Source organism: Macaca thibetana, chromosome 13 (assembly GCF_024542745.1).
Source record: "Macaca thibetana thibetana isolate TM-01 chromosome 13, ASM2454274v1, whole genome shotgun sequence".
NCBI lineage: Eukaryota > Metazoa > Chordata > Mammalia > Primates > Cercopithecidae > Macaca > Macaca thibetana.
Window position 1 is genome coordinate 33,499,678 of NC_065590.1, and position 17,170 is coordinate 33,516,847.

Below are 17,170 nucleotides of genomic sequence, written 5' to 3' on the forward strand. Positions count from 1 at the left end.
CAAGATGAACTTGCATGCCATACACAAAAACTGACTCAAAGGAGAAAGGCAACAAAAGTAAAAGTCAATAAATTGGACTAAACCAAAATTTAAAACTTCTGTTCACCAAAGGACACCATCAACAGAGTGAAAAGGTAACCTAGAAAATGGGAGAAAATATTTGCTAATCATGTACAATAAGTCTTCACTTAACATCATCAATAGGTACTTAGAAACTGCATCTTTAAGTGAAACAATATACTGAATACCATAGGAGCTTAACTCTTGTTTTATCAATTAACCTATATCAGTTTGTTTTGCTATGCTATACATCACTTCACTTACAAGTCACAGTTTCCAAGAACTCAACAAAGATGTGAGGCAAAAACTCACTGTATCTGATATAAGGTTAATATCCAGAACATATAAAGGACGCTTACAACTCAAGAACAACAACAAAACCTGATTCAAAGATAGGCAAAAATAATAGACTTTTCTCCAGAGAAGGTATACAACTGACTAACCAAAAATGAAAACAAGCTCAATATTACTAATCATAAGGGAAATGAAAATCACCACCACAATGAGACATCACTTCAGACCTGTTAGAATAGCCATTATTAAGAAGGAAAAAAAAAAAAAAAAAACCAGACAATAACAAGTATTGGCAAGGATGTGGAGAAATTAGTACCCTCGAACACTGCTGGTGGGAATGTAAAGTGTAGCCCCTATGGAAAACAGCATGGGGCTTCCTCAAAAACTTAAAAATAGAATGACTATATGATCCAGCAATTCCACTTCTGGGTCTATACCCAAAAGAAGTGAAAGCAGGATCTTGAAGTGATAATTATAACAAGCATGTTCACAGCAGCATTATTCACAATAGCCAAATGGCAGAAGCAACTCAAGTGTCTATCAACAGATGAATGGATAAACAAAATGTAGCATACACACACAATGGAATAATATAGTCTTAAAAAAGAAGGAAATTCTGACATATAGTACAACATGGGTGAATTTTAAGAATATACTACTGAATGAAATAAGCCAGTGGCAAAAAGACACATACTGTGTGATTCCGCTACTGTAAGGTACTTAGAGTAGCCAAATTCACAGAGACAGAAAGTAGAATAGTGGTTGCTAGGGGCTAAGGGAAAGGCGAAAATGAGGACTTGTTGTTTAATGGATATAGAGTTTCAGTATTACAAGATTTAAAAAGTATAGAGATTGTTTAAACAACAACATGAATGTACTTAACGCCACTGAACCATATACTTAACAATGGTTAAGATGATAAATTTTATGTATATTTTATCACAACTTAAAAAAAATAAAAATAAAAATTTTAATTGCCTCAAATAGAACCACAGATCTAAACATAAAAACCAAAACTAAGTATCTCAGAAGAAAACACTAAATCTTTGTGACCCTGGGTTATGCACTGATTTCTTAGATATGTCACCAAAAGTGCAAAGAATAAAAGTCTGATAAGTTAGAGTTCATGAGAATTTAAAACTTTTGTGTATCACAGGTCGCCATCAAGAAAGTGAAAAAGCCTACAGAATGGGAGAATATATTGGTAAGTCCATAAATCTGCTAATGGCCTAATATCCAGAATATAGAAAGAATGCTTACAATTCAACAAATTTGTAAAGTGAGAAATTTATAAATGGGTAAAGAATTTGAATAGGTATTTCGTCAGAAAAGATAAATGACCAATAATCACATGAAAAGATGTTCAACACCATTAGTTGTTAGAACTAGGTAAAAAATCACAATAAATACCCTTAACATCAGGCTATAATCAAAAAGACAGAAAATGACAAATGTTGGAAAGGATATGGAGAAACTGAAACCCTCATACACTGCTTGTGGGAATGTAAATAGCGTAGCTACTTCAGAAAAAAGTTTAGAAGTTCCTCAACATGTTAAACATGGAGTTACCATATGTCCCAGTAATTCTACTGTTAGGTATATACCCAAGAGAAATGAAACAGCCACTCTAACACATAAACACTTACTATGTTCATAGCAGCACTATTCACAATGGCCAGAGTGGAAAATCCAAATGTCTACCAACTAATGAGTAAACAAAATATCTACACAATGAAATATAATTTGGCAATAAAAAGGGATGAAGTACTGATTCATGTTACAACATAACATGAATGACTCTTGAAAACATTATGCTACATAAAAGAAGGCAGTCACAAAAGATCATATATTACAATTCTATTTACATAAAATGTTCAGAATTGGCAAATCCATAGGGAGAGAAAGTGAACTGGTGTTTGCCTAGGGCTAGGGAATTGGGGAAGAGGGGAGAATGACAACAAAGTTCTAAAATTATGTTATTGTAAAATTCTGTAAACAAACTATACACTTTAAGTGGGCAAACCTTATGTATTACAGTAAATTATACTGAGATAAAGTTATGAAATTACTGGTTAGCTAAAATACATCTTTTACTAATTTCCAGAGACTATTTCACAATTAAAATTAATTCTCTCTTCTCAACAGACCTACATGAGTTTTATCAGGTTATATTATTCTTTCATTGTCCAGCTTAATGACACATCAGCCAGGTGCAGTGGCTCAAGCCTGTAATACCAGCACTTTGAGAGACTGAGGTGGAAAGACAGCTTGAGCTCGGGAGGCGGACGTTGCAGTGAGCTATGATATAGCTACTACACTCCAGCCTGGGTGACGGAGCAAGACCCTGTCACAAACAATGTCAAAGACCTCATATAACAAACCAAAAAAGAAATAAGTAGTTCTTCACCATCACGTAAACCAATACACAGACACAGACACACACACACACACACACACACACAAAGAGTCAACAAGCACTAAAAAGTAAAAATTTACTTTCTACAAATAAAAGAAATATATTACCATGTGACACAAAACTTACTTAAAATCAATAAGCTTTTGGAAACACTTGTTTAAAAAAAATCTGTTAAAGCTGACTTCATTAGGGAAAGTATATTTCTACTAATAGAACCAGTAACTATGCTAAGTATTTAATAATTTGACTATAATAGGTCATGGTGTGGGTCTCTGAGTTTAACCCATTTGGAGTTCATTTTTCATCAAATTAGGGAAGTTTTCAACCATTATTTCTTCAAATGTTATTTCTGCCCCTTTTGCTCTCTCTCTGTCTCTCTCTCTCTTCCCTCTAAGAATCCCATAATGCATATGTTGGTATGCTTGGGGATGTCCCATAGCCCTGTTCATTTTCTTTATTCTTTTCTCTTTCTGCTCCTCAAATGAATACATCAACTGACCTTTCTTCAAGTTCACTGATTCTTTGTTCAGACTACTCAAATCAGCTATTGAACCCCTCTAATGAATTTTTGTTACTGTACTTTTCAGCTGCAGAATTTCTATTTGTTTCCTTTTTATAATTTCTCTTTGTTGATATTTCTTTTTGGTGAGAAATCCTTTTCTTGGTTCCCTTTAGTTTTTTGCTGATGGTTTTGTTTAGCTCATTGAGTACATTTAAGGTGGGCTTCCTCAGGGATAGTTTCACTAATTTCTCTTTTTTCCTCTGAATGAGTCACACTTCTTTATTTCTTTGCATGCCTTATAATTTGTTGAAAACTGGATATATTGAATATTATAATGTGACAACTCTGGATACTGGAATTCTCCCCCTTCCCTGGAGTTTGCTGTTACTGCTTGTTGTAAGTGTTGTTTACTGACTATTTCATAAAGTTTACATTCTTTGTTGTACATGGAAGTGAAGTCTGTGCTCACTTAGCTTCAGGGTCAACTACTGTTTTGACCGTTTCCTTAAACACCTGCAGCCAAGGAAAGAAAAAAGGTAATAGGAAAGAAAAAAAACCACTCCCAGTCTTTTTTGCTCTGTGTTGCGGCATTTCATGAAAACTTAGCCAGACTGTTTACAACTCTATCTTAACCTTCACATCCTACTTAGCTAGGCAGAGCCGGAAGGTCAGCTAGTGGTGAAAGCTTAGGGTCTTCTCAAGCCTTCTGTGAGGAGTTGTCCAATCCTAGGCATGTACATAGCATTCTCAATTTCTCAGCATATACAAAAGCATTTAAAAGTCCTTATACCACCCTGTATCTCCTTTTCAACTGTTCCTTCCTGGCTTTTTGTCTACCTGTTCATTGTCCTAATTTTTATCCCAACTCAGACTTCTACAGTTGATACTCCGGCTTTTAAATACTTTTGACACGTGATGACGGATAAGCCACCCCAGTCCCCGGAAAGCTCTGAGTTGTGTAAAACAAAAGGAAGCTCTATACCGGTCCTTCAGAGACTTCAGACAGGTTAAAACAATCACAATCTTTTGAGAGCAAGATCTGTACTAACCCTTCCGGTGCTAACAGCCTGCACCATGAGTGTAAGCTGCCGTTTTCAAAGCCATTATTAATCTAGGCACAAGGAATGGTAGGTGAGCAATTTAAGGTGCCATCGTGTTTTTCTGCGGTGCTACAGCTCCTTACTTTTCCTGTTTTTTTAATGTTAACTAAATTCCAGAGTTCTATAAAAATTAATTCTGATAGTTTCTGGAAGCTAACTAGGTGTTTTTGTAAGAACCCTAGAGTTCCCTACTCCACCACATTATATGACTTCTCTCACAAATGTTTTATATGCATAACAAAAGTATTTGCCTTTATTATGCTGATTGCAAATTTCAAATACATATTCTTTATCATATTTGAGGTATTATTCTACTGTAAAGAAATATTCTTCTAAAGAAATATTTTTAATTACAGATTTTTAAATTCCCAAATAGTTTTTGGAGCTTAATGAATTATGACTTCTCCATTAGATCTACTAATGTAAAAACTTATTCATAAATTTCCTAATATTGAACTACCTGCTTTGCCTGTGATACCTATGTAACATCAATTCCCAATTCCCCCTTCCTCCCAGTCCTTGGCAATCACCATTCTACTCTCTGTTTTCTTAATTTGACTATTTTTAGATATTTCACGCAAGTGAAATCATTCAGTATTTGTCCTTCTGTGACTGGATTATTTTAATGTCTTACAGGGTCATCCATGTTGTCACATACACCAGGACCTCCTTAAGGTGGAATAATATTCCATTGTATGTATATACTACATTTTCTTTATCCATTCATCTATCAATGTTTATACATCTTGTTTATGTATCTTGGCTATTGTGATTAATGCTATTGTGAACATGGGATCTCCTCAAGATTCTGATTTCATTTCCTTTGGATATGCACCCAGAAGTGGGATCATATGGTAATTCTATTATTTTTTTCTTAGGAATCTCCATACTATTTTCCACAACGGCTACACTATTTTACATGCCCATCTACAGTGTACAGGGTTCTAATTTCTCCACATTCTCTACAACACCTGTTATAGTTTGTTTTGTTTTGATATCAGCCATCCTAACAGATATGAAGTGGTAAGTCATTGTGGTTTTGATTTGCATTTTCCTGATGACTGGCTATATTGAGTATCTCTTCATATACAGCACCTTACACATTTGTATGTTTTAAGAAATGTTCATTTAAGTCTTTTACCCATGTTTTAACCAGGTTATTTGTTTTTTGTTTTGGGGATTTTTTTTTTCTTTTTTTTCTTTTGGCTGTTGATTTGCAGGTGTTCCTTATATACTTTGGATATTAACCCCTCATTAGATACATGGTTTACAAATATTTTCTCCTATTCCATAGATTACCAGTTCATTCTCTTAACTGTTTCCTTTGCTGTGCAAAAGCTTTTTAGTTTGATGCAGTCCTGTTTGTCTATTTTTTAAATTGCTTTTGCTGTAGCTATAAGTTGTTTTATGTAAGACTTTGGTAACCACAAAGAAAATATCTATAGAAGATACACAAAAGAAAAAGAAAAAAAATGAAGGATCAAAGCAAAATCAACAAATTACAAAGGAAGACAGCAAGAGAGGAGAAAAGGGACGAAAGAACTGTAAGAAAGAAAACAACAAAATGGAACTAGTAAGTCTTTCCCTATCAATAATTTAATATAAATGCAGTAAACTCCCTAATCAAAAGACATATAGTGGCTGAATTAATTTTAAAAATAAGATCCAACTATATGCTATCTACAAGAGACTCACTTTAGATTTAAGGACACACAGGCTAAAAGTGAAGGAACAGGAAAATATACTCCATGCAGATAGCAACCAAAAGAGCACAGTTGTGGCCATACTATCAGACAATATAGACTTTAAATAAAAAACCATCCCAAGAGACAAAGAAGGTCATATGATAAGAGAGTCAATTCATCAGGAAGATAACACAAGTATAAACACATATACACTCAACATCAGAGCACCTAAATATATAAAGCAAACACTGACGGAACTGAAAGGAAAAATAGCAATACAATAGAAGATGTCAGTACTCCATTTTCAATAATGAATAGAACACACATATACTGAATATTCCACCTAACAGTTGCAGAATACACAGTCTTCTCAACTGCACACAGAACATTCTCCAGGAAAGATCACATATTAAGTCATAAAACAAGTCTGAACAAATTTAAGAAGACTGAAATGATACCAAGCTTTTTTTTCCCAAGCACAATAGACTAAAATTAGAAATCAGTAACAGAAGGAAAACTGGGAAAATCACAATTATGTGGTAATTAACAACACACTTTTTTTTTTTTTTTTTCAGTGGAAAATAACTTTTATTGAGACCCCACCAGCTGCAAAATCTGCTCCTGGCATTAAGCTCCTTCTTCCTTTGCAATTCGGTCTTTCTTGAGTGGTCCCATGAATGCTTTCTTCTCTTCCATGGTCTGGAAGTGGCCATGGCCAAATTTGGAGGTGGTGTCAATGAACTTAAGGTCAATCTTCTCCACAGCCCGCTGCTTCGTCTGTGACAGCAAGGACTTGCGGAGTGTGCGCATCCGCTTCTTCGTTCCCACCACACAGCCTTTCAGCATGACAAAGTCATTGGTCACTTCCCCATAGTGGACAAAGCCACCCAGAGGGTTGATGCTCTTTCAGGCAGGTCATAGTCAGTGGAAGCATTGTTCTTGATCAGCTTGCCGTCTGTGATAAGGCAGCCCTGGCCAATCTTAAAGATCTTCTTGTTGATCTCAGTGTGGTGATGGTAGCCTTTCTGCCCAGCACATGCCACAGAGAAGGCCACACAAGCAGGATGCCATGCCCCAATACAGGCCACCTTGCACAGACCTCGGTGGGTCTTGCGGGGCAGCTTCTTGGTGTGCCTTTGTAGCCTTTGCCTTTGGTCACCCCGATGACGTCGATCATCTCACCCTGCCCAAACACTTGGTTCACAGGTACCTGCTGCTCGAGCCTCTCACAGGCCCAGTCCAGCTTCTCGGCCACAGTGCCTCCATTCACCTGGATCTCCATCAGGTGGGCCTTCTTCTGGCGCAGAGGAAGCAGGTGCATCTGGGTGTGGGCAATGACACAGATGACTTGGCAGTACTTCTTCATGCTGCTGAAGTCCTTCTCCAGCTGCTTCTTGCCATCTTCATCCTGCCATTTCTTGCAGTACTTGGTAAAGGCCTTCTTCTTAGATTTATGCCAGTTCTTATAGAAACGCCTCTTGCATTCATCACTGATGTGCTCAGCGAAGACAGTCTTGAAAGTCCGGAGGCCTCGAGGGGTTTCCATGTAGCCCACAATGCCCACAACCACCATGGGTGGCGTCTCCACAATAGTCACAGCCTCCACCACCTCCTTCTTGTTCACCTTGGATCCTGGCCTGTCAACTTCCCGCACGATGTGGGTCATGCCAGCCTTGTATCCCAGGAAGGCTGTGAGGTGGACCGGCTTAGACGGGTCATCCTTAGGGAAGCTCTTGACCTTCCCGCGATGCCTGCTGCTGCACTTCTGAGGCAGGAAGCTGAGGGACCCATGCCTGGGAGCGGATAACTTTTTGTGAGACATCATGCAATCAAATCCCACCAGTAGAGCAACAACACACTCTTAAACAACCAGTGGATCAAAGATGAGATCAAGGAAAATTAAAAAATATCTTAAGACAAAAATACAACAAATGAAAACTTACGGGATGAAGCAAAATCAGGACTAAGAGGGAAGTTTCTAATGATAACTGTCTGTTTTTAAAGGAAGAAAGATCTCAAATAAGCAACTCAACTTTACACCTCAAGAAACTAGAAAAAGAAGAACAAAACTAAGCCCAAAGTTAGCAGAAAGAATGAAAGAATAAAAATTAGAGCAGAAATGAAAAACAGGAAGAAATCAACTAAACTGTTAGTTTTGAAAAGGTAAAAACAATGTTAAACATTTAGCTAGACTAAGAAAAAACTAGAAGACTCAAATAAATAAAATTAGAAATAAAAGTGGAGACATCACACTGATGTGAAAGATTCATAATTTCAGGTATGTCTTCTGAGGTTTTTGTTAATGTCCTCAAATAAATTAGGAAGTTTTTATTAGTGTATTAGAACTCTTTATATAGCACAGGAGTTATCCATTACCTGATAGCTTGAGTCACCCACATAAACATCTAAGTCAGGCATTGTTTTTTTCTTTTTGTTAAGAATATACCAAAAAGTTGATAGAATGTTAAAATAAACATGTGAATTCCTTCTACTTAGATTCAACAACTGTCGAACAATTTCCCCTATCCCTCCACAAAGCTTTATCCTTCCACAAAGACACTGTGATTTGACACTTCAACCCTAAATAATTCACTTATCATATAACCACAATGTCATTATCACACCCAGCAAATACTCCATAATGTTACCTAATATTGAGCTAGGTCAGGTACTTTACTTGGAAGCCAAATGTTTGATCAATAAAGTTTTTCTCTCTCAGTCATGTTTACTCTATTACACATTTCTGTTTAATTACATTATCTAAGAAAATCAGTCATTTCATGAAAATTTTATACCTAACAAGAAAAGAGTTACACTTTATTTTCTCTCATTATTTCAAATTTCCTCAGTGGTATTATCTGGCATACTCCTTTTCATTTATAACATGGTATGTTTTTCCTTCTCCTCTTCTAGCTAGTCAGAGCTTTCTTTTGATTTGGAATTTTTTCAAGGTCCAAATCTAGACTTTAATGCTCAATTCTATTTTTCTGTTTTTTAGTTAATTGATAGATTTTATTTTATAATTTCCTTCTTACTACTTTTGTAGTTTGGTTTGGTTTATTTTAGAGTATAAGTAAAGTTTATTTCATGGTTTTTTGTCTAAACGTGTTGAGTTATTGGTTCATATACTAAATGACATAAAGAATTGACTTCAAACTTTTCTTCTCTTCTTCTATTACCAAACAGAAAAGAGAAGGAGAAGAGACAGTATTCTGCCAAGAGAGATCAGTAAATCCTTGGGTACAGCGTGAATCTCATTCTCATAGCATGGAACAGGCCAAAATGATCTCAATAGTTTTTGACAACAAGCAATCTAACAGAGTTTCCTTTAGGAGCCTACGAATGCATTTCTGTGGGGTAGAGGGCAGTAAGATAAATCCTCATTGTGGTTTGGAATTGTATCTGAACATAAAATTTGTACCTTGATGTAGAAAACAAAGAGAAAAAGGACAGAAGCAGGTTCCTCCTTATCATTAATTACTTTAAAAGCAAATAAATTATCCAATCAAAAGACAGAGATTGGCAGAATGCTCCAACTATATACTGTCTACCATAGACTCACTTACATGCTACAACATGGATGAACCACATGTGACTAAGTGAAATAAGCCAGTCACCAAAAGACAAATATTGTATTATTCCATTTATAGGAAGTACTCAGAGTAATCAAAATCATACGAAACAAAAAGGAAAATGATGGTTGCCTGCGGCAGATGGGAAGAGAACGAGAAGTTACTATTTAATGGGCAAAAGTTTCAGTTTCACAAGATGAAAAGAGTCTTGGAGATGGATGGTAGTGGTGGTGGTTGCACAACAATATGAATGTACTTAACACCAGTAAACTGTACATTTAAAAATAGTTAAGAGGTAAATTCTGTGTTATGTGTATTTTACCATGATAAAAAAAATTTAAAGAAACATCTGCCTTGATTCATTGAAGCAGTCTGTGCCAGCTGGATATAGAGTCTTATTAATAAGTACAATTTATTTCTCTATGTACTTAGCCTTCCAAAAGAAATTTTACTGTTCTCTAATAAAAGATCTCATAAATCTTGTTAGATTTACACCTTGATGCTTTTTATAAAGTTTTTGCTATGATTAGAAATGGTTGCCTTTTTAAAGTTCCTTTTCTATTTCAATTGTATCTCTTGTTCAATGTTTCTTTTTAATTAATATATAATAAATCATTAATAAGGTGTACAAATCTGAAGTCGGGCAGTTTATTTTTTATATGTGTTGACAGCAATGTAAATACTGCCCATATCCAGATATACAAAACTTCCTATACCTGAGAAGACCTCTTGTGCCTCTTCCCGGTCAATAACACACACCTGACTCCACCAGAGGTAACCATTCTTATCATTTTTTTTTTTTTTTTTTTTTTTTGAGTCGGAGTCTGGCTCTGTCGCCCAGGCTGGAGTGCAGTGGCCGAATCTCAGCTCACTGCAAGTGCCGCCTCCCAGGTTTACGCCCTTCTCCTGCCTCAGCCTCCCGAGTAGCTGGGACTACAGGCGCCTGCCACCTCGCCCGGCTAGTTTTTTTGTATTTTTTTAGTAGAGATGGGGTTTCACCGTGTTAGCCAGGATGGTCTCGATCTCCTGACCTCGTGATCCGCCCGCCTCGGCCTCCCAAAGTGCTGGCATTCTTATCACTTTTTTCACTATTGGTTAGTTTTTGAATTTCATATGAATGGAATTATTCAGTATGGCTCGTTTGTGTCTCGCTTTTCTGCTAACCACAACGTGTGTGACAGCTTTCAAAGTTGTTGAGGCAGTAGTAGTTTGCTCTCTTTTATGTCTACACAGGATTTCACTGTATGAATAAAGCATAATTGATTCATCTATTCTACTCCTGATATACATTTATATAGTTTTCAGTTTGAGGCTACTATAATTATTATTGACCATGTCTTCTACTGAACATAGGTACTGATATTTCTTGAGTATGCACCTAAAAAGAAGTAGTAATGAAGTGTCCCAGGTCAGGTATATGTTTACCATTATGAAATAATTGTAAATTATTTTAAGAGTTTTGTACCAGTTTACCTTCCCATCAGCAATAAATGACTGTTCCAGTTGCTTCATAACTTTACCAATATTTAGTATTGTTCTCTTTTTAATTTTAGCTACTCTGATATGAAGCAGTATCTCATTATGGTTAATTTGCATTACCTAAGAGGCAGTGATATTGAGAATGTTTTCAAATGCTTATTGGCCACTTGGATATCTTCATTTATGAGACACCTATTGAAGTCCTTGGGTAGGAAGAATGGATTTGCATGAGTTCCTTATATATTCTAGATTTATATCCCTTATCAAATATATGTATCCGAAATACCCTCTTCCACTGTGTAGCTTGACTTTTCACTCTTCATGGTGCCTTTTGATTACCAGACGTTCTTAATTTTCATGAAGAGCAATTTATCAATCCTTTATTTTATGGATAGTGTATTTTTGTTCTTGAGAAACCTTTGCCTAACCCAACATCATGAAGAGATTTTCAAGCAACTTTATTTTACCTTTCAACGTAAAGTCTATGATCCATCTCAAATTAATTTTGTAGTAAGGTATGATGTAGGGGACAGGGTTATCGTAGAAATTATAACACATATAGTTATCAAGCTAAAGTAAATAATACCTAACTTTTTCCCAGTTAAGAAACTTGGAAAAAGATTAACTCCATTTATACAGCTTCAAACCTGTACGATATTGTTGTCATATATTTTAAGTTTCTGCCACATTTTATCTCAGTCATGAAGGTCCTAGTATTTTTGTTTCATATACTTAAGTATTTAGCTTTATTTATCCACATACTTAACACATCTTTTGCTCTTTAATATTTCCTACGTCACAAATTTCCCATATTAGATTATTTCCCTTTAGTCTGAGGTAACCACTTAGAAATTTTTAATGAGAGTTGAATGAACTGTTATTGTCCAAAATCACTTTTATATTACCACATTCTTAAAACAGATTTTCCCTGACACGCAATTCTAGGTAGATATAATTTATTTTCTTTCAGCACACTGAAGGTATTATCCTAATATATCACCTTTCACTGTTGAAACAAATCAAAATGGAAATTTAAAAATATCTGGAATGGTATAATAATAATTATATTACATATAAAACTTGTAGGTTGAAAAAGATTTGGGGCTGGGAAAGAAATTCAATCTGTTGCAGGCATGATGAGCAGAGTGGCTGAGGGAGAAACATACAAGGGAATTTAAACAGGTAACTAAATATATGGAGGATAATGGGAGCCAAGTTTCTCACTATCAGAGAAGTGAGTTACAAATAAAGAAAGAAAAAAAGGCTAGAATAACCCTGTAGTACTGGAATGGAACTGGATGTACTAGTATAAACTCACAGCTTTCATTTTATAATAAAAGTAATAGATAAGGAAACAGGCATACAGAGGAGAGGGGGTTGTGTGTGCAATTATGTACATACACATCATCTGCTGAAAAGGCATAAAGGCAACAGTATCATAGTATCAATAAGCACACCAAGCATACATATCTTAGTTTCTACATGCTATTCTCTGCTAAAAAGAACCAGGGCCCCTTAGAGAAACAGACAGCTCTAGGGTTGGTAGAAAGAAAATACAAGATATTCCTAGAGTATCTTCCTATCTTAGAAAGTGGGTGAATGCTCATGAAATGATGGGATCATGAGAAAAACACACAGGCACCAGCTTAAAATGGTTCTCATGGGCAAGTGTGGGGTAATTTGAGTACAAAAATAAACAATGATAGTGATAGGTTGTGACCCTTTGAGAAGAAAAATCCAAGAGCCCATAATGATATAAATAAATAAATGGAGAAGGGACACTTTTAACTTACCACAGAATTCCAATGAATGAATGCTGAAGTGATGATAGAATTTTTTTCCATCACCAAATTAAAGCTATTTTATTAATAAATTATTCAGGCAAGTATAAACACTAGATCCTAAACTAGAGATATTTACAGTCTCAAAGAATCTCTTCATAATATTTATTAACTGCTTATTAATTAATATGTAAAACACACAAACCAGCAGATACCACCTTAACTAAGTGGTCGAGTTAACATTACAAGTATTGAGACAAATCAACATAATGTGTCTCCTGACAAGCATGAAAAGCCCATCACTTCTGTGGCTTTCCTACATAAAAATCAAATCTGAATCAAATCATGGTAACACAGCAGATAAATTCAATTTGAGTGGAATCTGCAAAGTAATTAGCTTGTACTCTTCAAAAATGTCAGTCATGAAAGAAAGAAAAAACAGAAGAAACACCCTATACTAAAAAAAATCATTTAAAACATGACAAACACTGGAATAATTTATAAAAGGTTTTTCATCAACATTAATATCTACAGGGACATTCAAAAGCTGTATGTAACAAGGGACAACTCTTCATTGTGTGGAACTGTCTTGTGCATTACAGAAATAGTAACATACTTGACACCTATCTACTGCATTCCAGAAACAATCCCCAATTACAGTGATGACCCAAGAAAAAATCACATAAATTTCCAAAATATCTCTTTGGGAGCCATTTACTATCCCTGTCAAGAACCACTGCCTTCCACAATCTAGTCTTCTCCCTTTCACTCTCGCTCTCAAATACACTGGCCTCCTCCCTTTCCTTTAGCACCCCTCCCTTTCCTTTAACACTCCCTTTCCTTTCACACTCTACCTCAGCAACTGTGTGCATGCTATTTCTGTCTGGAATGCTCTTGTCACTCATAACTGCCTTAGTTTCTCACCTTACTCAGATATTTAACTCAATACCTCTTTCTCAGGTTCTGCATTGACCATTCTGCTTTGTCTCCCTGGCTCTTATCCTATCATCTGACATTTATTTTACCTGTTTGGTTGTTATTCATATACTCTCACTTAATGTAAGCTCATGATGTGTTTGTCTATTTTGTTCAGTGGTGTGTCCTCAGCCTATAGATGAGTGATGACACATATTAGGCATTCAATATGTATTTTTGGAATTAATAAATAAATGTTCAACAGTAGGGTAGTGAATAAATTGTTATGTTCATACAACGTGATATTATATACCTATGTAAAATTATGCTTTTAGAGAAGTTTTAAAGGGAAATCCTAATATATTTAAGTTAAAAAAATAAAAGGTCCAAAACTGTACACAGTGTGGCCAATACGGGTTCCCTAAGAACAAGGCATATCTAGTCAAACACTATTTCGCAACTACTCAGTTAATAGACTGAAGAAAGTCAATCATAAGATGGTGAAACATGAGATGGATGAATGACAGTATCATGAAGTACTCACCATAAGTGTGAGAGTAATCTTTATTCAAAAGTTTTAGACGTTTTTTTTTTTTTTTTTTGAAACAGAGAGTCTCCCTCTGTCGCCTAGGCTGGAGTGCACTGGCACGATCTTGGCTCACTGCAATCTCCGCCTCTTAGGTTCAGGTAATTCTCCTGCCTCAGCTTCCTGAGTAGCTACTATTACAGGCATGCACCATGACACCCAGGTAATTTTTGTATTTTTAGTAGAGACGGGGTTTCAAACGTTGGCCAGACTGGTCTCAAACTCCTGACCTCAAATAATCCACCCACCTCGGCTTCCCAAAGTGCTAGGATTATAGGCATGAGCCACCACGCCCAGCCGAAAGTTTTAGACTTTTTATCCATAACCCTTAGTGAACATTTTTATCACTAATTTGGATAAAAATACTTATCAAATATACAAATGGCACAAAGCTGAAAGGGATATTTTAATAAAATAAATGACCAAATTTAGATTAAAAATCATTCCAACAGGCTTGAACACTGATATAAAAGCAATAAAAAGAAATACAGGAGAGTTAAAAAGTATTATATAGGGCCAGGCGTAATGGCTCACGCCTCTAATCCTAGCACTTTGGGAGGCCGAGGTGGGCGCATCACTTGAGGTCAGGAGTTCAAGATCAGCCTGGCCAACATAGTGAAACCCCATCTCTACTAAAAACACAAAAATCATCTGGGCGCGGTGTCACACGCCACTCACGTAGCTGTAATTTCAGCTACCCAGGAGCCTGAGGCAGGAGAATCACTTGAAGCTGGGATGTGGAGTTTGCAGTGAGCCGAGATCATGCCACTGCACTCCAGCCTGGGCAATAAAATGAGACTCTGTCTCAAAAAAAAGAGAATTAAAAAAAAAAAAAGTATTACATACATACAAGAAATGAGAATAGAAATCTTGGCAGCAGTTCATGGTTTTTGGTTTGGTTTTGTTTTGCTTTTTTCCTACAGCTTTAAGGTTTGAAAGCAGTATATGGTTGTTTTTTTTTAATGCCCAATTATGCTGTGACCATTAAAGATCTCACAGTACACTGACAGAGAATTACTAAATATATTTCATGCTGGTCAGATCAGAAGTGAAATTGTGTTTCATCTAATTCAGGACACCTTATTTTAAGAAAAACACAGACAAACTAGAGTCTACCCAAAGGAAGGCAACTTGCTTGCTGAGGGATCTGGAAATATGAACACAAGAAAACAATTTTTAAAAATAGGGAAACACAAATCACTGAGAAAACTGTACTTTTAAACAAATGATGCTAGGGTAGTGCTCACTTTGGCAGAATATATACAAATGGTGCTAAGAGAACCAATTGTTCATTTTACTATTCTTATTATTTTGTCAATTTTGTTTTTCACAAGCATATATGTAAAACCTAAAATCCAATCTAATTTGTACTTTTCAAACACTTTTCCAAAACTGAGATAATCCAAATAAACTGTATCACTGGAGAATAGTTTTCTAACTAAACTTTGTATGAATCAGGCCATGAAATCCTTGTATGATAACTATATCAATTCTTACAGGATTAATAATAGTAATAACAGCTACCAGTTATTGAGTACTAACTAGATATCACATATTCTACTAAGCATTTTATAGGCATTATCTCACATAATCCACATCAAAACCCTCTAAGATAGGCATTATTATATCCTATTATTAAGCAAAATAGCAGACAAAATGTCTTAACCACAGAATGAATAAATTATTATGTAATCACACACTGAAATACTGTACAGTAATAAGGAATAAATGAAAACTATGTACATCTACGTAGAAGCAGCTCAAAACCCTAAGACTGTGTGAAACACCCAGTTCTCAAAAGAATATGTATCTTATTGATTCCATCTATAGAGTTCAAAACCATACTGAAGAGCAGGAAAATCATTATATATCAAAATAAGAAATAAAAAAGATATGACTGGGAAAGGAGAAACAAAGAACTTCAACAGTATTTAGTAATGTTCTATTTCTCAACCTGGATAGTCAATATACGGGAATTATTATTTACTTGCTGCTATTCTTTACATAAATGATTCATATATACTCTTTCCTACATATGAAATAGTTAATAGAAGGAAAATATGTACTATTAAAATGAAAGTCATTTATATATAAGCTATTATAGCTGTGTACTCAAGCATTTAAAATAAACATTTGAAAATAGCTGGACTTCATCTAGATTTCAAGATACCACTTTCAAGAGAAAATAACGGTGACATTCAGTCTTCTCTGTTCTAAAAAATATTGATAAAACAAGCAAATCAGTTCTTACTTTTCTAAGAAGATAAATTTTTCAAAATATGAACTTGGAATGAATAAAAACTTCACATATCTAGACTGTAAGTATCTAATACTTACATCTTAACTTTTGAAAAATTAAGATGCCCGCCTAGGCACAGTGGCTTATGCCTGTAATCCCAACATTTTGGGAGGCCAAGGCAAGAGGATCACTTGAGTCCAAGCGTTCAAGACCAGCCTGGGCAATGTAGAGAGACCCTGTCTCTGCCAAAAATTTAAAAATTAGCCAAGCAGGGTGGTACACACACGTGGTCCCAGTTACTTGAGAGGCTGAGGTGGGAGGATTCCTTGAGCCTAAGAGTTCAAGGCTGCAGTGAACTGGGATTGCACTGCTGCACTTCAGCCTGGCCAACAGAGCAAGACTGTCTCAAAAACAAAACCAAAAAAGGCTCCTTACACTTTAGCCAAATATTATCAGCAATTCAACTGATGCCCAAGTAAGAGATCCAAATTCCATCACCCATTCTTTCATATTTACTTTTTTCATTTCCAGATTTCTTTTA

At 35.7% G+C, this 17,170-nt stretch overlaps 2 protein-coding genes and 1 pseudogene across 9 annotated transcripts in view; 1 reads left to right on the forward strand and 2 right to left on the reverse strand.

The window, feature by feature from the left end:
* ALMS1 (ALMS1 centrosome and basal body associated protein) overlaps positions 1-17,170 on the reverse strand; it is a 220,770-nt gene that overhangs the window by 126,306 nt on the left and 77,294 nt on the right. The window lies entirely within an intron of this gene.
* Positions 1-17,170, forward strand: part of SFXN5 (sideroflexin 5) — a 616,301-nt gene that overhangs the window by 70,415 nt on the left and 528,716 nt on the right. The window lies entirely within an intron of this gene.
* LOC126934038 (60S ribosomal protein L3-like) lies at positions 663-17,166 on the reverse strand (annotated as a pseudogene). The gene has a single exon (XR_007718802.1). The product of XR_007718802.1 is annotated as a 60S ribosomal protein L3-like (transcript).